Genomic DNA, 22,532 nt, shown 5'->3' on the forward strand with positions numbered 1-22,532 from the left:
TCTCCTTTATTTCATTAGGCATATGGTGTGGATTTCGACCCTTGCTGGAGACAGTTCAAGCCTCAGGCGCCCCAAGAGGTGGGTCAGTCACCAGGCTGTATAATTCTGGGCTCTGAGGCAAGCAATGATGAAGGCTGATTCATGGGTACGTTTAGGCACCTCAATAAACCTTGAAATATAGGGAAACATGGAAATATTCATTCCAAATACATTTTCAAATTTTTTAATGTTTATTTTTTTTATTTTTGAGAAGGAGAGAAACAGAGTATGAGCAGGGGAGGGGCAGAAAGAGAGGGAGACACAGAATTGGAAGCAGGCTTCCGGTTCTGACCTGTCAGCACAGAGCCCGATGCGGGGCTCGAACCCATAAACTGTGAGATCATAACCTGAGCCAAAGTCAGACGCTTAACTGACTGAGCCACCCAGGCACCCCTATTCCAAATGCATTAAAATTTTTTTTAATGTTTTATTTATTTTAGAGAGAGAGGGAGAGAGACAGCATGAGCAGGGAAGTGTAAGAGAGAGAGGGAGACACAGAATCCAAACACAGGCTCCAAGCTCAGAGCTGTCAGCACAGAGCCTGACATGGGGCTCAAACCTGTGAACTGTGAGATCATGACCTGAGCCAAAGCTAGGCACTTAACCGACTGAGCCACCCAGGCACCGCTATTCCAAATGTACTTTTGATAGAATTTATTTTTTAGAGCAATTTTAGGTTCGTGGAAAAATTGAGTACAAAGTACAGAGTGTTCCCATTTTCTTTCTGCACCCACACATGCACAGCCTCCCCTACTCATAGCCTCCTGCACCAGAGCGGTGACTTTGTTACACTCAGTGAACCTCCCCCAACACTGTCACCCAAATCCACATTCTGTGTTAGGGATCGCTCTTGGTGCTGGGTGCATTCTATGGATTTGGACAAATGTGTAACGATGTGTGTTCACTGCTCTCTCCTACCGCCCTAGGAGTCCTCCGTGCTCTGTATTTGTCTCCCCCTCCCCCTCCTAACCTCTGGCAAGTCCCTGGTCTTTTTACCATCTTCGGTAAGCAGCAATAGTTTTGCTATTTCTAGGACATCCTATAGTTGAAACCATGCAGCATGTAGCTTTTTAAGATTGGTTCCTTCACTTGAGAAAACACATTTAAAGTTCCTCCATGCCTTTTTATGGCTTGATAACTCATTTTTAAAATGTTTATTTATTTAATTTTTTGAGAGAGTGCAAGCAGGGGAGGGACAAAGAGAGGGGGGGAGAAGGGGAAGCTCAAGCAGGCTCCACCCTGAGCGTGGGCTTGATCTCACACATCAAGAGTCAAATCTTGAGCCGAAGTCAAGAGTCGGTCGCTCAACGGACTGAGTTGCTCAGGCGCCCCTCGGTTTTTGTGCAGACATAAGTTTTCAGCTCATTTAGATAAACACCAAGGAGTGGGAGTGTTGGACAAGAACACATTTAGTTTTGTAAGAAACTTCCAGACTGTCTTCCAAAGTGGCTGTACCCTTTTTGCATTCCCACCAGCAATGAATGAGAGCTCCTGTTGTTCCACATCTTTGCCAGCATTTGGTGTTGTCAGTTTTTCGGATTTTATCATTTCAGTAGGTGTGTGATGGTATCTCTTTGTTGTTTTAATGTGCATTTCCCTGATGACATGTCACGTGGAGTGTAGTTTCATGAGCTTTTTGACTATCTGGGAGCAGAAAGGTGCTTGAAGCAGGGAAACTGGGGGTGGACAATCCTACCACTTCTGTGTGCCCAAGCCATTGAGGTTGGGGTTACCCCATAAGACACGATTTTAGGTAGGGGCTGATTTGCTGGGGCCCCAGCTGACATTTGCCCTCAGGTCCCAGTGGCTGCTTAGCAAGAACAGGGGCTTTCACAGGGTCTCTATGGGAAGTTCTGTGTTCTCAGAAAGAAGAAATACCCAAGAGAAAAGCCTCTTTAGGGAGACTCACCCATCATCTTGGGGAGCGGATTAAGACCTCCCAACTTCTGTTCTCTACATGTCAGGTGTTGAAGGCCAGGCTGGACTGGTTCAGGGATGAAACTCAGAGGGGGAGGCAGCCCTTCTGTCTCCCCTAGTTAGCGAGAGGTGGAGAGCCCCACTGTCCTCCCTGTCAAATGGCCAAGAGGGGCTGGAGGACCTTTCATGTCCAACCATCTCTAATATTCCGTGTTTCTACAAAGCTGAGTTGGAGGCATGGCCTGAGTAGTCTCATTTGGCTGAACTCATTCACAATGGATGAGGTAGGCAGCTCACCCTTGACATTGGGTAAAAGTGACCTAATGAAGCCCTAGATGGCAGATGGATGAAGTCCTGAGGGAAGGGGAAGATTATGCTTATCTCTAACCCAATAGCTTTGATTTAGGAGGTGAGAAAGTGTCGTTGAGGTATGTGACAAGCTTTACGGAGAGGCTGTACACTGTTGTAAGTTCACCCTCATCTCAAAGGGGAGTCTAGAACCTGGTAGAGAGGACTTTCCAGAAAGGTAATTATGGTGGATATCAATGTGGTTGGGTGTTCAGTGTGTGAGACAGGAGAGATACAGAGGTGAGCCCAGTAAGTTGAGAAAGATACAAAAGGACACGTAACTATAGTGAGTGTGTGTGCCTGTGCACGTGTGCGAGCATATGCGTGCATGGATGTGTTAAACCAGGTAGTATCTCGCTGTAGCAAAGACACTGTCCCCCCAGCCCACATACTGGGCTGCTTCAAGAGGCCCCTTCCTGCTCTCCCAGCCTCCCTGGTGTACCCGCCGTCCTTTCTGCAGGTTTATCAACCTAAAGTACAATTTTCACCTTGTTCCTCCCAGATCTTCTGGGACAAACTTCTTCTTTGTGGCCCTCAGGCCTTTCCTCCACGACCATAGGCCCCCCCCATCTTTGTTGTTCTCTACTTCCGGTCTCACCCGTCCCTACCACATGGGCATGCGCACGCACACACACACTCTCAGGTCGCAGCATTTTTGCTCCCATTTTTGCCCAGCTGCAATTCTCTCAGCCTTCTGTCAACCTATCCACATTCTCCTCTTTTCTTTTTAACAGGCTTATTGAGATATAATTCACACACCACACAAGTCCTCTATTCGAAGTGTAAGTTTCAGTGGTTTTTAGTCTATTCACGGATACGTGTGACCTTTTCACAGTTAATTTTAGAACATTTTCATCACCTCAAAAAGAAACCCCGAATCCTTCAGCTATCACCTCGCGATCCCCCAGTCCCGCGCTCCCAGACCTAGGAAATCAGGAATCTATTTCCTTTCTGTGTAGATAGATGTCCCTGTTCGAGATGGTTCACATGAGTAGTATCGTGCACGTGGTCTTTTGTGCCTGGCTCCTTTCATTTAGCATAATTTTTTCAAGATCCATCCATGTTGGAGCTCTATCTGCACTTCACTCCGTTAGATGGCCAAACATTGGTCTAATGTCCCTGTCTTTCAAGCTTCAGCTTGGTCCATACCTCCTGCAGGAAGTGGTCTGTAACCCCTGGGGCCCTCCTACCCCTCCCTGGGATACCCACAGGGTCGCATGGCATCATTCCGATGTCCCGCGTGAGGCCTTCCCTCCCCCGTGCGAGTCCCCGTAGCAGTCCAGTTCCCTGGGAAGTAGGCTCTGAGATGGAGATTTGCATGCAAGAAGTTTATGGGGAGGGTGCTCCCGGGGTCACTCTCATGGGGGGAGTGATGGCTGCACGAGGGGCTAGAGGGAGACGTAGAGCTGCGGCACAGTCACAGCCAAGGTCACGGCTCACCCCCAGTGGCTCTAAACTGGACGAAGGCTGGCCTTTATAATCCCATGTCAAAAGTCAATGGGAGCTGCTGCTCTAGGGAGAGGGTGTGGCCTTGGACTTTCTTCAGCCAAGGGCAAGTCCTGGAGCGGGACTCCACTGACAGCTGCGGCTGGAGCATTCCCAGCAGCTGGAGGAAGGAGGGCACCCGGCATCCACCATGGCACGGAGGCTCCCTGAAGTCGGAGCCGTGTCACCCTTCTGCTTGCCACTCCCCTCCCCTGGCACCTGACTTCTGCTCAGATTCAGGCCCTGTGGTCAGATCGACGTGGAATCAAATCCCAGCTCTGCCTTGTACTGGCTGAGGCGCCATAGAAAGTCCCCAGATCTCTCTAAACCTGAGTTTCCTCATCTGTGAAATGGGGATAATACCAGTCCCCACGTTTGGAGTTCTTGTGAGTCGAAGTTAGTTGATGTTTATAAAGTATTTAAGTGTTGGTTCATACTAAGCTCTCCATAAATGTGAGCCATCAGTATCCTAATGTTATTGGCAGATGTTCAAGGCCATCTGATAATTGACTGACTTAAAAGGGTAGAAGCAGTTATAAACTAAGGGGCAAAAAATGAGCCAGATGCGGGGCTCCTGGGTGGTTCAGTCGGTTGAGCATCTGATTTTGGCTCAGGTTATGATCTCACAGTTTGTGGGTTGAAGCCCCGCATCAGGCTCTGTGTTGACAGCTCAGAGCCTGGAGCCTGCTTCAGATTCTGTGTGTCCTTCTCTCTCTGCCCTTCCCCAGCTCATGCTCTGTCTCAAAAATAAATAAACAAAAAAACCCTTTTATTTAATGAACCAGATGTTCACATTGAGATGTCAGCCTCTTAAGGTAGAAAATTATTACTTTTTAATAATAACTTTAACTTCAGACATCCAGAAGGCATAGAGGTTTGCTGAACATTCATGTTCCCACGATCAAACTTGATTTTCAGAATTACAGATATACATGAAGCCTTTCGTGTACCCCTATGCAGTATGCACCTGTCCTCAAGGTGAATCTTGAAAGTGATATTTATCATTCCAAGGGACTTCTTGATACTGTTGCTATATATGTAGGACTCTCTAAATAATGTCTCTTCTTCTGTATGTTTTGAAACTTTATGTAAATGATATCATAGTGTATCCTCCTTCTGCTTTTTTTTCACTCAACACAATGCTTGATATCAAACAGGAGATTTGCCTCGGTTTTTATGTGCCACTCTGGCGCCTTTATTTTCCCTGAGGTTTAATGCTGAAAATGCTCCTTGCAAAGCGTAAGAAGTAGAGGGAGAAAGTCTTTCCAACTGACCTGCTTGGCTCCATCTTCTTTCCAACCATCTTCTTTTTCTGGAAAGGTATCATAGCCTAAAGGTTATTTTTTCTTAACATTTATTTATTTTTGAGAGACAGAGTCTGAGCAGGGGACGTCAGAGAGAGAGGGAGACACAGAATCTGAAGATAGGCTCCAGGCTCTGAGCTGTCAGCCCAGAGCCTGACATGGGGCTTGAACTCACGAACCGTGAGATCATGACCTGAGTGCCGAAGTTGGCTGCTTAACCGACTGAGCCATGCAGGTGCCCCATAGCCTAGAGGTTAAAGCTACTGGAGCCAGATTCCACTGTTCACTACCTGGGCAACCCTTGGTGAGCCACCTAACCACTCTGTGTCCCCATTTCTTCCTCTGTAGCATGAGGACAATAACACCTGCTCCACAGACATGTTTATAAACACTTTGTGCAGCCGCTGGCGCATAGCACGGTATCAGCAGGGCTAGCTGGTATTCTTTTCCTTGGCATTGTTTCTAACCAGACAGTATGGAACACAGGTCCGTGAAGTAGTACTCCTGTCACAAGGGCCTGATTCCTGCCATGTAGTAAAGGGTAGCTGCATGTCCGAGTTTTCCACATTTGAGGAAGCTGGGAAGCTGACATTTAGAAAGCTAACGGTCTTACTATTCTGTTCCATGTTTTGCTGGTGGTTCACAGCACAACTGCGAATAGAGGACTCCCAGCTTCCCGTCTATCACTGCCTTTTAACTCTCCATCTCCCTCAATGCCATTCCTACTATTGTCCCCATCATGCAGGTGAGTAAGTAGGCTCAGGGCCTTGAGCCTCTTGGCTGCCTCCCCAGCTTCTATTAGTCATTTTCAGCCTGTTCTCTTGCCCGAGGACAGTGGTGGGAGCCCAGAGGCTGAGAGAGGAAGAGAAACACTTTTCATGGCCATGCACCCTGTCAAGGGTATGACCTGCTGCTGGCCTTGGGTCTTCAACAGTCAGATGGTAGAAAGTTATTCTAGAACTGGAGGTTGTATTGTGTTGTTTTCTAAGTCTTTCCTTCAGGACTTTAGTTAATCAGTGAAAATGTATTTTCCAAATTCCCTGAAGAGTGGAGTAGTCAGCAGGGGGAGGTGTTGGGGGGGAGGGGGTCTGTGGGTGGGTGAAGAGCGTGGAGGCAGATGGTGGCTGTCCAGCAGGGCTTGCCTTCACGCAGTTATACAAGTTTTGGCTTGCCTCACCTGAAATGGAGTTTTCACAGAGGAAAATATGTCAAGGTAAACAGATTTTCTTCTTTATGAGATGTCATAGGACTATTCTTGCATACAGTTATTTAAAAAAAATAATTTGCAATGGCATAGCTCAGTACCCTAATCAGTTTCTGTTTCCATTATAAATCCAATTTTGGAGGGTGACGGTGTCTGCCATTTCATCTTTCTCAGGGCTTAAATTTTATATTTTTTCTCTTTTAAAAAAAAAGGAAGCAGTTTGTATATACAGTTTAAGAAATGAAGAACCTGGGCTTTGGGGATGGCTTAGCAATAGGAATTTAGACAAGAAGAGAGCAAATATGTTTTAATTCCTACGTCAATTTTGATCAGTCCCTACTAGATGCCTTGGGTGTGGTGCCCAGCAGGATTCTGAGAAAGTGTCCAGCACCAATGGGAAAGAGCTGTGATTGATTAGTAATGTCTGTCATGAATCTCTGTGCTGAAGGAGAGGAGAGCCCAGAGGGAACCCTGCAAATATCCAGTATCTACTACAGGGAGCATGGCAAGATTTCCTCTAACAGGAGCCCCTTACATTTTGATAACACTTTATTGTTTCAAAAGCATTTTCCATTTGCTTTATTTGCATTTAACCGTCTTATCAACTGTGTGAACTCAGGAGGGCTCATCTGTCTTCATATTGATTAGTTTACCCACTAAAGGCTTATTGAGCCATTCTATACTAGCCTGTGGTACGTAATCTGTGAGGATGACCACCACCACTTGCTTCCCTTTCTATTCTTACACATTTCCTCTCACGAAGAAATGGAATCCAGTTCTCTTGCCCTTGAATCTGGGCAGTTCGTGTTGACTTGCTTGGATCACAGGATACTGGGACTTCTATGATTGGTCTTATGAGCCATTCAGTTTCAGCCTATATCTTCTTGAAACATTTGCTTTTTAGAGCCCTGATCTCCTACATAAGAAATGTCGCTACTCTTCTGGAAAGACCATGTGGAAAGGTCCTGAGACTAGACAGAGGGTGCTGGCTGAGCCCAACTTTCCAGCTGTCCCGCTCAGGCACCAATTATGCAGGAAGCTATCTTGGACCCTCTAGACCAGTCCATTTGCCAGCTGAATATCACTGAATCACCCCAGCTGAGGCTGGGAAGAAGAATCACCAAGTTGAGCCCTGCCTAAATTCCTGACTCACAAAATCATGAGATAAATTTGTTGTTAAGTGACTAAGTTTTTGGGTACTCTCTCAGCTAGCAATAGGTAACCAGAACATTGACACCAAGCTTTCAGACATAAGTAAGACCCACTTTCAATCCACAGAGAATTCCAAGTCTCTTGGGAGAGAGGAACACATGAACAAACAAATCAGAATGCAGTGACACCAAGCATATGCAAGAGAGAGTAAGAGCCCAGAATGCAGATGGGTAACTCTATCTTACAGGGGGTGAGAAGACGTTCCAAAGGGTGATGTCTGTTTGGGGTCTGGTCCCATTGCTCTTGGGATGCATGGCTTACAAGAAGCCTGGGAACATCCCCAATGCAGTGAGAAGGTCCCCAGTGGCCAAATCTATATTAGATGACTCTGTTTCCCTGGCCAGAACTAATAGATCCAGGGGTGAACAAGCTCTCAAGGTGAGCCAATCAAGTTCCCCCTTACAGCAAACTGAACACTGGACTAGAGAGTCTTACAGGTTGGACATGATTGGAGCCGCATCATGGTGACAGTAGTCCTCCAGAGCACGGTTTTTCAGTCTTGGCTCCATTGACATTTTGGGCTGATTAATTTTGTGTGAGAGGATCTGTCCTGAGCATTGTAGGGTATTTAGCAGCACCCTTGGCTCCATCCAGCAGTTGCCTCCAGCATCCCGTATCCCAGTCATGACAACCAAAAATCTCCCCAGACACTGCTAAATGTCCCCTTGTGGGAGGGGCAGGCAAAATCACTCCTGGTTCTCTAGAGTGACAATCCTCAAATCATGAGGTGTCTTATCTCCACCCATATTGAAATATGATAGTTGAATTCCTTTTTTGAATCTTCAGGGCATCCCAGAGTCTTGTAATCATTCAGTCTCAGTTTTCCTATCCTGCTACCCAAAGAATTGTGGTGCCTATAGTACTAAAGTTTGGAATGGAGTGTGCTACACAGACAAGTCTTGGGAAAGCATTTTGGATAGAGGTACTGTCTCTATGAAGGCATGAAACCGTGCTATGGAAGTGTTGGGTGTGGCCAGAGCTGCTCACAGAAGGTGGGTGGGGAGCTGGAGACATAAGTGCCAGCCTATGCATTGTAGGCCACACTCAAGTTTGCAGGCCAGAGGACTGTGGTTTGGTTCTGGGAGCCTCCAGAGTTTACCTATGGTCAGTGCTGTCCATTGAACCTGAGGCCTCCCACCATCTTCCATTGTCTCAGAATGGAAGGAAAGTTCTTTAGTGGCCATTAAAGGCTAGAGCCTAGGGCTCTAGAGGATTATGTTCCACTAATATTTCTCCTTGTTGAGGCACCAACTGCTCCGAGGTTTCATCCTTGTCCATGTTTCACTAACAAACAAAATGAGGACCAAAGTCATTTTGAATAATTTTGCAAAAATGTTTACTTATTTTGAGAGGAAAGACACGTGCACGAGTTCAGAGGGACAGAGACAGAGGGAGAGAATCCCAAGCAGGATCCGTGCTGTCAGTGCAGAGCCCAACTCGAGGTTCGATCCCGTCATCATGAATGGAAATCAAGAGTCGGATGCTTAACTGACTGAGCTGCCCAGGCACCCCAGGTGGGCAGTAGTCATTTTTAAAACTTTGCTGAATCCTACATCTTCTCAGTGTGAGCAGAAGCAGGAGTCCTTTAGGCTGGAGTCAATTGGATAAAAATGTCTTCTTGTCCACTTGGCTATGTGAGCCTGTGTTTGGGTGTGTAAATGAGGATCTTTTGGGTCACAGAGATCAGGATCATGTTCAGAGGACCTCAAATCCCAGGGCACATTGTTCTCTGCCTGCTTTCAAGCGCCCATGTTGCAAGCGTCTTCCTCTCTCCCTCAGAGAGTCAGTGTCTCTCGGCTTCAAGTTCCATTGTTCTCGCTAATAGTAACAAATTCTCTGCAAGTGTCAAGTTCAAGCTCCCCAGAGAGAGTCTGGTTGGTTGGGCTCTGCTCTAGGATAAAGCTTTGGCTCCTGGCCAACCATAAACCTTGCTTTTGGGGGCTATGTCCATGCCCAAGTGAACTAGGGTACAAAGCATGGTGGTCCTCTGTGGAAAAGGGGTCTCAGAAGAGGCTCATGAGGAAGCAGGACCCCTACACTGTCCCAGGGGAAGGGGAAGTGTCCTTGGCAGGTACAATTTTGAGTGCTAGAGTCAGGGCTGAGCTGTGCTACTGATCGCCCATCACAAATTGCTGGTGGTGGCCCGGGACCCAGAATTCCTATTTCTAACCAATTGGCAGGTGCACCCAAGGGAGGCCACTTTTGAGAAGTTAGCTTCCTGGAATAAATTCCCTTGGGAAACTCTGCAGGCAGCTTAAATCTCAAGAATACCACTCATTAGGAGCTCTGGGGGCTGTTAATTGCCCTGTCCAGCCAAGACGCAGTGCTGCCACTTGATGAAAAATAATGAAGTCACTGGAAGGAAGTTCCAGCTTCCTCTCTGTCTGCCTACACCCCTCAGGCCGCCAGGGCCCCCAGTTGCCCTGCTGCCCAGAGACCCTTGCTGTGCTGTGTAGGGACTGTCCTTGGGGAAATCCTATTCACAGAAAAAACATACAGAACCCGGCAAAGGGTTGTTTCACTGAGTTGTCCATGCTATTCACCTGAAAGCTGTGTTTACAAAGGTATAAAGATGAAATTGTATAGAGCTAGAACTCATCCCTTCTTAGAGAATTATGACCCCTCAAGAATTTCATCCATTTTTGGAAAAGCTGTGACTTTCTGTTGCCACGGCAATGCCCAGTCCTGGAGCAGGCCAGTGGCAGGCTGGAGGACAGTGCAGTGGGGCAGGAAGACCACCGGTGCGGGTGCTGGGACCTAGTGTTCTAGTGGCTAGAATATTCTGGAAGGGCCCTTGGAGGCCAGTTACTCCTTTTGGTGCTAAGTGGCCACTTGAGCTTCTGACACAGGTATGTTGAATACAGACGTCCAAAGTCTTTTCCAGCAGGAACATTCCATGGTAAATTATCGGAACGCAGGGGACTTTGACCCATTGAAGGGGTTTAGTATGTGTGTGGCTGGGAGGCAGGGCCCCCGGACCCTGGAGGAAGGCAGAGGGAGCTGAGGCCTTCCTCTGTTCTCACCTACCAGGGGGAGGCATCTCACCTGTGCTCAAGCAACTGGCTTTCTCCCCTGGGACTTGGGATCCAGAGGGCGAGTCAAAGAGGCGGGTTCAGGGGGCGCCTGAGTGGCTCAGTCAATTAAGTGTCCGACTCTTGATTTCTGCTCAGGTCACCATCTCATGGTTTGAGGGATCAAGCTCTGCATTAGGGGCTTGGGATTCTCTCTCTTCCTCTAACTCTGCCCCTCCCCCACTCATGCACCTGTGCTCGCTCTCTCTCTCTCTCTCTCTCTCTCTCTCTCGAAATAAATAAATAAACTTCAAAAAAAAAAAAGAAAGAAAAGAAGTGGGCTCAGGTAGCGGTGATGCAGGGCGGGAGTGGCTGAGTGGCAGGGTAGTGGCCATGGTAAGGAAAGTCCAGGGATGCTCACGGTGGGTCTCAGTCAAGATTTTTCTGTGGCATGAATGTGACTGTGTCCTCACTGTGAATCGCCATGGTCTTGACTCTTTTCTCTGCTTCTCATTCAGTCTTGTGAACAACCTAATACCTTCAGAGGGAATTCGGTATTTTCTCTTTAGTTTGGAATCTTAGTGAACTAATTATCCTGCAGTTTTCTTTTCTTTTTTAAGTATTATTTTCTCTAAGTTTAATTATTTTGAGAGAGAGAGAGAGAGAGGGAGAGTAGGGCAGGAGGGAGGGGCAGAGAGAGGGAGAAGGAGAGAATCCCAAGCAGGTTCCATCCACACTGTGCACACAGAGCCCAGTGTGGGGCTTGAACCCACAAACCATGCATGAGGTCATGACCTGAGCCAAAACCAAGAGTCGGATGTGTAACCGACTGAGCCCCCCAGAAATCCCCCTTGGAGTTGTCAATCCATTTTAAGATCTCACCTAATCCCAAAAGGTTGCAGAGGTTCCAAAAAGGATGTTAGCATCAGTGATACCTCAAGCCAAGCCCATATAGGCGTTGCCTCACCTACCAGCTCTGGTCGGTTGGCAGCGGCCACATGAGGCATTGTGTTGAGGAGGATTCTGAGGCTAAAACTCATTAACAATGTTGGCCAATGGGAGAGGGTGGAGAGTAGCTGTGCTCCTACCTAGTGGGTGTTTTCCAAGCCTAAACTCGATGGGGAAATTTCAGGGGCTTGGGGAAATATATTCTGTTGGGGTGATGGTGGAGTCTCCCGGGTCCCCTCAACACTCATGCCTCGGTGGAAGGCAGCTCAACTTCCTTGGTCACCATCCTTCATTAGGATAGCCTTCCTGACAAACCAAAGTGTAAAACCAAAGATGAAATCACATCCTCTATGGGATACAGCAGAGAGACGTATTGTGAACCTCCCCAGTGAGCGCAGCTGCATAGCCCAGGGTCAGCCTATGGACTCGGAGTGTCAGAGCTGGAAGGGCCCCTGGAGGCCAGTTACTCCAATACCCCCATTTCACAGATGGGAAAACTGAGGCCCAGAAAGAGAAAGGATGACTTGTTCATGGCCCTGCAGTCAATTTAGTGGCAGCTGGGGGTTTTACATATCAGTTGGTCCTTGGCCAACATTCTTTTCTGATCACTACCATCCCCTACGCACTTGGCTTCCTCCCAACTTTTAATCACCCCATCTTTGGAATAACCCACAATATTACTTTTCTATGGCTGTTGTAACAAATTACCCAGAAACTGAGTGGCTTACAACAACACAAATTTATCCTAGAATTCTATGGGCCAGAAGTCTTCCTGGGTCAAAGTCAAGGTGTTAGCAGGCTGCTTTCTCTTCTGGAGGAGAGAATGGTTTCCTTATCTTTTCTGGCTTCCAGAGGCTGCTCACATTCCTTGGCTCATGGCTCCCATGTCCATTACCAAAGCCGGCAGTGGCCAGCTGAGTCCTCACGTCACCCTGACATTGACTGTTCTGCTTCCCTCTACTTGTAAGGACCCTGGGGATTACCTTGGGCCCTCCAGGTAATCCAGGGTAATCTCTCTATTTTAAGGCCAGCTGACTGACAACCTTAATTCTGTCTTTAACCTTATTTTCCCTTTGCCTTGTAAGGTAGCATATTCACAGTTTCTAAGGATTAGGACAGAAACATCTTGGGAGGGTACATTATGTTGCCCTCTATACCCATGTTCTAAGGTCAAGGTTTCTTATCCTGAGAATTCTACCTAGCTCTCTTGTTGGATTTCATGCTGAGCTCCTTAAAGGCGGGTCTATTCTTGCCACTTCCTGTCCATCATCAGCTGCTCTTTCTCTTTTAATTGAGATATAATTGACATACTGTAATATTCACTCCTTTAAAGTGTAACATTGAGTAGTTTGTAGTGTAGTCACTAGATATGCAACCACCGCCACTATATAATTCCAGAACATCGGCGTCCTACCAAAAGAGAAGCCATACCGAGAGCAGTCCCCCCCCCGCAATGGTCCGTCCTTGGCCTCCATCAACCACAGAACTACTTTCTGTCTCTATGGACTTACTGATTCTACCCTGGACCTGTCACATGTAAATGGAATCATAGGACATGTGACCTTTTGTGTCTGGCTTCTTTCACTCCGTATACTTCCAAGGCTCACTCACACTTAAACACCTTGCCACCTGGCTTCTGTGGACGGGTCCGTGCTTCATTTGCTGAGCCTCCCTCCCCCGAGGCTGCCGTTGTGCAGTCCCCAAGTTCCATAGCCTTCCCCAACCTTCCATGAGTCACTAGGGTATCTTCCTCCTCAGAACCCTTCATCCTTGGTTTCCATCATGATGCCTCTTCTCGGTTCTCCATCTACCTCTATGCTCTTGCTTCTTTTCCTCTGGCCCTATTCTCTGCTTGTCTTCTGAAAGGATCTGCCCCCTCAATGTTCAGTCTTAAGTCGTTTTCTACTTCCTGTCTCCCAGGCAGCTCACGGGCAGGCTTTTGGATGGGCCCTCCCTAAGCCTGTAGATGACACCTTACACACATCATAGCTTTTGTCAGCTTTGTAAACGGGTCCATTAATAGTAAAGTGTTAAAAGTCATAGCTATGTAAGCTTTCTGTCTTTGAGAGGCAAGTTAACCAAGGCTCTATGGGTTGCAAGAGACAGAAACCCAACTTAACCTGAGTAGAAAGCACAGGAAATTGAAAAACCTACACACCTGGAGTAGCCCAGAGACCCAGAGGCAGCAAGCAGCTTTGGAGGCTCTGGGAACTGAAATCAGGAACACATTACTGCCAGGAGTTTCCCTCTCTCTGGTTCTCAATTCTGTTAGCTTCTGCTTGGCTTATTCTCTCCAGCAAATTAGCTTTCTTCACAGACCACAGAAGATGGCATCTGCAAACCCTCCATTTCTTCCCACTTGGGACTCCAAGACAGAGCCTTTTCCTTCCAATTCCAAACTAAAATCCCGAGGAAGGACTCTGAGCACCCTATGTTGGGTTTTACTCTCACCATTGGCACAATCATGGGGCCAAGGGAGGTGTGTGCTAGGATTATGGAGGTCTAGGCCTATTGTCTGCTCTTGTATTTTGTGGGGCAAAATGCAGTGATGGTGGTCCTGCCCAATGCCCAGGATGGGTGAGGAGGAGGAGCAGCTCTTCAAAGTGCTGTGGGTGTGCACACGCGCACACGGGCGTGTGTGTGCACTAGATAGTGAAAAGTGGCAAATGTCTCCTATGAGAGATCACCCACACCCATGGCTTCTGTGACCATGAGGTGGATGAGTCCTACAGTCTCCAGATGCCTACTGGTGTCTACCTGGTTGGCCTACTGGCACCCTCAAAGTAAGCTTCTCGGGCACCCAGTCTTTGTCAATGGTGCCACCCCCAGCAAGTCTGCCAAGCTTCTCCCAGTTCTTTGCCCTCATGAACGGTTGTTACCGCTCTATCTGGGTCCTTACCAGGTCCCACCAATCTTAGTGCTTCACTGTCTTTCCAGACATTGTTCCCATCCTTAGTGCCCTCACTCTAGGTCAGACCCTCAGTACCTCTTGCCCAAGCTCCTTCCCAATCTCTTACTAGCTTTTCCTGCCTCAAGGCAGATTCGGTCACCATCTGCAGAGCCCCTACTCTGTGCCAGGAATGTGTTGAGCACCAGGGTCGTTGTTCTGTTTTTTAATCTTCATAACAAGTCCATGAGTGGAATAGCGTTACCACTAGGAAAAGGAGGCTCAGGAAATAAAGGGTTTGCCAAGATGGGGAGAGCTTGTGGCGGATTTGAATTGGGGTCTTGAATTCCAAGTATAATGTCTATTCTGGTTCCCCTCCTCTGTCTTTTCAAATATTTGCCAAATGAACTTATGAAAGATGGAATCAGGCTGATTTCTTTTGGCTCAATGGCTGTTCTGAAACCTTCCAAGTTTACAAATACGAGCCTTCTTTTCTAAAGTATATTGATGTATTTTGAGACAGGTGGGGAAGGGCAGACAGAGAGAAAATCCTAAGCAGGCTCTGTACTGTCAGCTCAGAGCCTGGTGCAGGGATGGAACTCAGGAACCTGAACCATGACATCACGACTGGAGCCCAGCCAAAACCAAGAGTCGGGTGCCTAACTGTCTGAGCCACCCAGATGGCCACAAATCAGTCTTTAAGCAGCCCCAGGCCTTGCCCATCACTCGCAAAGGGAAGTGCAGCTGAGCTCACAGTGATATCTGCATTTCCCTGGGGGATTTTGAGGCTCCTTGCTCCCACTGGGTGCCCTGGGGTTGAAGGAGAGAAGCAAGCCTGTTTCCAAAGAGTTAAGCAAAAGAATCTAGAGTTGAGCACTTAACACTAGGCACCTGATAACAAGCAAAGACCTTCTAAATTGGGGGTGGGAGTGGGGGTGGGGCTGCATTGTCCCAGCTACCCCTGGAGGGGGTGCAGGGTGGCCTCTGGGGGGTGGGCTGCTCCAGAGGCTTTGTCTTTGGCTACTTGTTTACATGCTTGGCTTGCCTTCAGTCTCTCCCCACCAGCCACCCCCCCCCCGCCCCCAAATAAGTCCCAAGCAAGAATCTTGCTGTGTTCCTCTGAGCCAGTGCAAGACATAGGAGTCGGTGCTCAATAAATATTTGTTGGATGGGTAGATGGGAGGAGGGATCCCACGGAGGGATGAAGAAGAGTTTCCAGTTCAGGTGCTAGAATGAGATGTTTCGAATTGCTTTTATGTCTGGTTATTCCATTCAAGCGTGTCCAAACAGCCAATCAGCAATGAGAGCACCTCTTAACAGTTACTCTGTGGGCTCTCTGATAAATGCCCTCCCTTCCACCCCTCCCGAACTTAACTTCCTGCTATAGAAGGCGGGCTTGACCTTGGAACGAGGGGGTGTTTACAACTGCAACTTCACAGCCATTGATCTTGAATTGATTAAGCCGGGATTTTGAAAAGGAAAACTGCAAGAAGGGGGACAAAGAAGCCCATGTACTGGGAATTCACACCATCCATTCACCCGCTTGCTCCACACATCTAGTGTGTGCTTTCAGAAAAATAAACAAACAATTAACGAATGGCTATGGAAAGAGGAGGGGAACTAGGTCCAACTTTCTCTCAGCAGGAGGGTCGATTGGCTGCCCAGAGCCCTGAAAGGGGCATTTCCAGCCCTCATTAGCTTTAACTGGAGGGTTTGTCCATTCCCCCCAGGAGCAGGCTCAGGCGGTTTGGGTTCTCTGAGAGGTTGTGAACGCTTCAGATCTTTTTTTTTTTTTCTCTTTTTTGTGTGTGGTAGTTCCAGGACTCGGCAGAGCCCCCGGAAAGAGCAGAAAACTTGGGCTCCTCTTGGCTCTGCTTGGCTCAGATTGAACTGGGCAAATGACCTCACTTTTGGGGCCTCAGATCACTCATCTGTAAAATGAGAGGGTTGGACCAGAATGGAGGTTTCCAAACCTTTTAATTTTATTTATTTATTTATTTATTTATTTTTGCCCTGGAATCAGTTCTTTAAAAAAGCAAACTGGGCCGCCTCTCGCCCTAATGATACAGTAAAACAAAGCTGGGAGAAAAGACAGGGTAGGGGGAAGAGCCATGGTCCCATACTCCCCCTTACTCAATCTCCAGTCTGAGATGGGGGCCTCCAGGGAACCCCTGGATTCCGAGGCACACAGTTTGAAAACTGCTTCAGGCTCCTATCCAGTTCTAATTGCAACTGCCTCTCATGTGAAGGAGCTCAAAGTTTGTGGCAGCTAGGAATTAAAATGGTTGCTAGGAGAGGGAACCTGACAAACAAGGGGTTAAGGAGATTAGGAGGCTGTTTATTTATTCATTTATTTGGCAACGAAGGCCACAGACAGGCACTGTGGGGGCTAGTGTGGTGGCTCCACAGCACGGTCTGGGAGAAGAGACTCAGGCTCCTTCCATCTTTCTTTTCTGCCATTCTGAAATGATGGCTGCCATTTGCAAACATGGCTCCCAGGTAAAATATGGCTGCCGAACCGCCAGACCTCACGTTCGCACTCTAAACAAGAACACAGAGGAAGGGGAGGAGGGCAGATAGGCACACGCCACTTCTGTCTGTTCCCTTTAAAACCTTCCCTGGGAGCCTCAGCTGGATTCCAGCTGACGTCTCTTTGGCAAGAACCGTTTCACGTCACTACCTCCGGCTTCAAGTGAAGCCGGAGAAAGGTTCCATCGCTACTTTTTAAATCGAGGTATATTGGCACTCAACCAGAGTTCTGCTAATAACAATGACGAAGAGAATGATGCTGGGTAGGCCACAGGAAGTGCCGCCATGACAGCTCCCATCTGTTGAGCACTTATCAAGTACCAGGCGCCGTGCTGAGAACTTTATAGGCATCATCTCATTGGCTTCTCATAACTGTCCAGGGAGGCCAACACTCATCATCCCCATTTTATAGCTGAGGGTGTTGAAGCTCAGAAAATGAAGTGACTTGGCCAAAGATCCCACAGCAAATAGATGAGGAAGGCAGGCTATTAACCTAGGTACACAGATTCTAGAGACTAAGCCCTTCCTCACCAGATTATACCGCTATGGTGAAGACCAACAAATAAATTACACCCAACACCATTCAATGCTGTTTCAGCATCTTTAAAAAAAAGTGAGGGGGGGGTGTGGGGAAGACACAGAGCACTCTTACACAGAGTGCTAGGGCCCCACCTCTTTTGCTCCTGGCAGTGTCCCTATTGTCTTTCTCCTGGGAATGAAGGCAGGGCTGAATTGGCTATGATACAGTTTCCAGGAGGTAAGTGTTTTAAATACAGTTTGGAGGGAGTTCAGGGGAAACATTTTCAGGGACTTGACTTGCAGGAATGATTTATGAAGCAGGGTTAAAAGAGCTAAATATACATGGGCTGGCACAGTATGAGAAGTGAGAAGTGAGAAGCAGGACAAAAGTAGAACATGGAGTGAGCCTGAGTGTTCCAGAAATCTAGGAGAGCGCTGTGGCAACGCGGGGCGAAGGGGTCACATCTCATCCAGTTGACAACAGAAATAGAGCCAGGCCCTTGGCTCCATCAACCAGATGTTTCTTCAGCTCTGTGATGGGAGGTGGGGGTGGTCCCTGGGAGCCCAGGGGCACCATCGGAGGGACAATAGTGGCAGTAGGACTCAGAGATGGGGTCTCCCAAGAGGAAGTGGCAAGGTCTTCAAGTCCAGCTTCATATTTGCAGGCCACCTTGGCAACATTTTCCTCTTTTGATCATAGCAATGATGTTATCCTCCTTTTGCAGATGAGAAAGCTAAGGCAGAGCTGGTTCAAGTGACAAGTTCAGGGGCTATCACACACCTCCCATCAGGGGCAGATCCAGGACTGGAGAGGGCAGCTCATGTGCCATCCTGACTCTGTACAGATGCTGGTACATACGAGGTACATGATAAATGTCACCTCTCTGTGTCTAACAGAGCTTATGACCAAATCCATGGATGCATCCTCTTGTCAGTCAGGAAGGGAGAGAGAGACAGAATCCCATCAGGCTCCATCCATGTCTCTGACACAAGGATCTGAACTCACAAACCATGATATCATGACCTAAGCTGAAATCCAGAGTCAGACGCTTAACACACTAAGCCACCCAGGTGCCCCAGGAGATTTTTTAATTTTAACTAGGCACAAGGCCAGCTAGAATAAAAACAGCACCTTCCAGCTTCTTTTGCAACTGGCTATGGCCTTGTCAGTAGGTCCTTGTCAGTGGGATGTAAAGGAATTATAGCATGCAACTTTCAAGAAGTTGCTTCAGGCAAGTGACCTGCCCTTTTTTCCCTTCTCTTCTCCTTCCTGTTGGTTCAGATGTAGAAAAGATGGCTGGAGCCTGACAGCTATCTAAGTCTGGGAGGAAGAGACTGTGCCTTTGGTGGTGGAATTCAAGATGGTTGCTCCTTAGGACATCCTGGAGCTCCCATAGCAGCCATGAGCTGCTTTCCTCCAGATCTCTTTTTACAGAGGTGAATACACTTCTCACTTGCTGAAGCAACTGTTTTGTGTTTTCTGTTATCTGCAGCCAGACTTAACCTCAATCGGCGTGCATGACGGGCACCAAATTCAGGTTACTTTGAGGAGGGGGAGGAGACTGCGCTAAGCATCAACATTATCGGTTAAACCTTTGTTTCTGCGCTAAGCATCAACATTATCGGTTAAACCATTATCGGTGGGCAGACAGGTGTTACTATATGTTTTATAATTTGGGGGGTACATCTGAGTATCACATATGAGATATTGTAAAAACGTATTGGTAGGTACGGTGTCAGAGCAAGACCATAAGATGTGCATAGAAGAAAATCAACTGTTGCCAACTATTGGCTTCATCCAGGCACTATGTCTGGATTAGCTGTGGTGTTCGGTTCTGAGCGCAGGATCTGAATAAGGCGCCTGGACAGATAAACAAGACTTGAAGGGGAAAAGGTGGGTTCGACTTAAGGGTACAAACCTTGCATCTGGAGGCAAGAAGGGAAAGGGAAGAAGGAGAAGACTGGGCATCACCCCCTCCACCAAGCTTCCAAGACCCCATCTGCGTGAGGTCAACAGGAAGGTCTCTTTGCAGACAAGGCATGTAAGGCTCTCTTGACCCCATCCTATCACCCTATTCTCCACCAATCCTCACCCTCATTTTAAGGGAGGAAAAGAAGTATTTCACAGAACACATTTTCTTTTCTTTTCTTTTTTCAAGAAAGCTCTACGCCCAACATGGGGCTCAAACTCATGACCCTAAAATCTAGAGTCTCATGCTCTATCCACCGAGCCAGCCAGGCATTCCACAGACCACATTTTCACTGCCACAAATTCAACCAGATGTGATTTAAGTGGAACATGAGTGTACCCGCCACTTAAGATCTCATCCTACCCCTCACAGCTAGCCAGGTGGAACAGCATTGTGAGCATGTGGTTGTTGGAGAGGCCAGAGTAAAGGCTGGAATTTCAGGGAGACCAGGAAGATGTGTTCAGCCCCCGAGGTCGGGGAGGAGGAAGCCTCTACCTGGATACTGTTTGCAGACCCTGCAGGCTGTGGGGGCCGGGGCAAGGGCTCTGCTGCTGAGTGGGTAAGCCTAGAAACTCCTTGAACATGTAACTCGGGTGCATGCCTGGGATGTTCCAGAAGAGGCAAACCTCCTTCTTGCCTTGACTGGTCCTCAGCCAACCAGCCGCACCTCACCAGGACAGACCCCAGAGTCCTGTAGGCCACTTTCCCCCACATTCATGGCTCTCTTTCAGAAGATGGCCACAGCTCCGAGTATCCCTGAGTGCCATGCTGATAGACATCACGAAACACATGGAAAGACAGGCATCCTGCTGGATATCTTAAACCTGCTGAATCATGTGTCAGGCAACGGGCACCCTGGACCTCTGAGTCTTCAAGTTTGTGGCAGCAGGAACAGCTTGTGGTGACATGTGTATCTGTGCTGTGCCCAGGTAGCTGTCAAGGGCTCATCCCTCATCTCTGTTTTGCTAGAGGCTATAGAAGTCATGCACACTCCATTCCCTGGGAAAGCCTTGGAGACCACATGGCTTGAGATGGGCATCAAGAGAGCCTGGCAAAAACTTTCTCTTGACTTTTACAACCAGAAACATAGAAAGTCATTTAGTTTTACTACTGAGTTATCTTTACTGAAAAGTTGGGAATGTTTTGGGAATTCAGACTCCCCATGTCTGACTCAACACTGAGCAATAACACTTATAGGCACTGATATTGTTGTTAAATGGGCTTTTGCATATTTTATCTCATTAAATCTGTATGCCAAATCCAGAAATTTGGTAAATGGGTAGTAGGTAAAATTATGCCCAAATTACAGCTGAGCAGACTGAGGTTTGGGAGGCTTACATAATTACCAGATGTCACATAACTAATTATGAAGTATATAGCTGAACTGAGACAGGTTGGCTTCAGTGCCAGATCTCAGAGGCTTTATCAATAAGGTGTTCTGTTCTTTCTGAAACCCTAAAGGAGCTAAATTCAGTGTATGTGCTATGAGAAGGGAGATGTGAACATTCATCACGGAGAGATCAGAAAGGCACCATATAAAGGCATTTGGAACCAAGAGCATCCTCAGAGAATACCTTGTCTTGTGTCATCTGAAATGTTGTTTGCTAGCAAACCAACAAAACAACGAACAAAACCCAACAAAATGATCTAACCAGTGATTTCAACCAATAAAGAACCTTCGCTGTCTTATATAACCAGAAGCCCAGAGATGGAACAACCCCATGGATGGTTAACTTAGCAGTTCAATATCAAATGCAATGCTCCGATGGCAAATGCAAGACCCAGGTTCTTGGCATATGTTTACTGTGCCATCATCAGCACAGACTAGACCCACCTTGTCTCAGGAGGTTAATTCCAAGACCACCAGTCGATGCCTAAAACCACAGGTAGTACTAAACGATGTATATACTAGGCTTTCCCCTATATGCACATACTTACAATAAAGTTCATAAACTAGGGCATAGGATGAGAATAACATAACTAATAGTAAAATAGAATTAGAACAATATACTGTAATAAAAGGTTCGTGTGAATGTAGTCCATCTCTCTCAAAGTATCTTATTGTGCCTACCTTTCTTCTTGTCATGACGTGAGATGATAAAATGCTGACCTGATGATATGAAGTGAAGAAAACAACGAAGGCATTGAAGTGAAGTAAATGACGTTGGCATTGGAACCACATTAGGCTGTGTTGATCTGCTGACAATGTCAGAAGGAGGATCATCTGTCTCCAGACCACCGTTAACTGTGGATACATGATTAACTGTGGGTCGCCAAAGCCATGAGAAGCAAAACCACAGATAAGGGGGGACGACAGCATTGACCTTCACAAGCCTGTCCCTCATGGTCACAGGTTGGTTGCCATCAACCTTACACAACAATGTGCGGGGGCCAGGTCAGAAGAAGCCGTATCTCTTCCTCACATCCCTTTTGAAGAATACAAAGAAGGCTTCGCTCTACGTCTCCTTTGGCACCATACCCCTGTCATATGTGCGCTCCTGAGTCAGTCCCTGGCAGGGAGAATGGAATGACCACAGTGATGGGTTTGGTTCCTGACAAAGGCTGCACATTAGAGTCACCTGGGAAGTTAAAAAAACAAAAAACCAAAACCAAAAAAAACCCCCAGAAACAAAACCCTACATCCAGGTCCCAGTTCTAGAGACTCTGTTTTAACTGATGTCAGATCCATCCATGGGCATCTTTAAAATCTCTCCAGGCACTCTAATGCTGAAAGTCTTTCATTTAGACCAATCAGGATCCTGCCCCCCTCCCCAGGGCTGAGGCTAGAGTGGGGAGGGGGCAGTCTTCCATGAAACATGTGGTCAGCTGATTCCTGAACAGAGTTGGGCTTTTTTGGGGGGGTTTAGTTTTTATTTAGAGAGAGTGTAAGCAGGGGAGGGGCAGGGAGAGAAAGACAATCCGAAGAAGGCTCTGCATTGTTAGTACAGAGTCTGACATGGAGTTCAATTTCACGAACTGTGAGATCATGACCTGAGCTGAAATTAATATCAGATTATTAATTTCAAGTATTGGATGCTTAAGCCACCCAGGAACCCCCAGCTGGGCTTCTATTTAGCAAGATAGAAGGTGGGGCAGTGGACCAGGGCCGCGTATGGCTGTAGGTACACAGTCAACATCTCCTGACCCTCTTCTTGGAGG

General features: G+C 47.4%; 1 long non-coding RNA gene across 1 annotated transcript; it reads left to right on the plus strand.

Moving 5' to 3' along the window:
* The first annotated feature begins 22 nt into the window (after positions 1-22).
* Positions 23-18,865, plus strand: LOC115273761. Its single transcript, XR_003900933.1, has 3 exons — positions 23-145; positions 18,129-18,265; positions 18,686-18,865. It is a non-coding gene; the product is annotated as an uncharacterized LOC115273761 (long non-coding RNA).
* The last annotated feature ends 3,667 nt before the right edge of the window (positions 18,866-22,532 follow it).

This window comes from Suricata suricatta, chromosome 2, assembly GCF_006229205.1.
Source record: "Suricata suricatta isolate VVHF042 chromosome 2, meerkat_22Aug2017_6uvM2_HiC, whole genome shotgun sequence".
Classification (NCBI taxonomy): Eukaryota; Metazoa; Chordata; class Mammalia; order Carnivora; family Herpestidae; genus Suricata; species Suricata suricatta.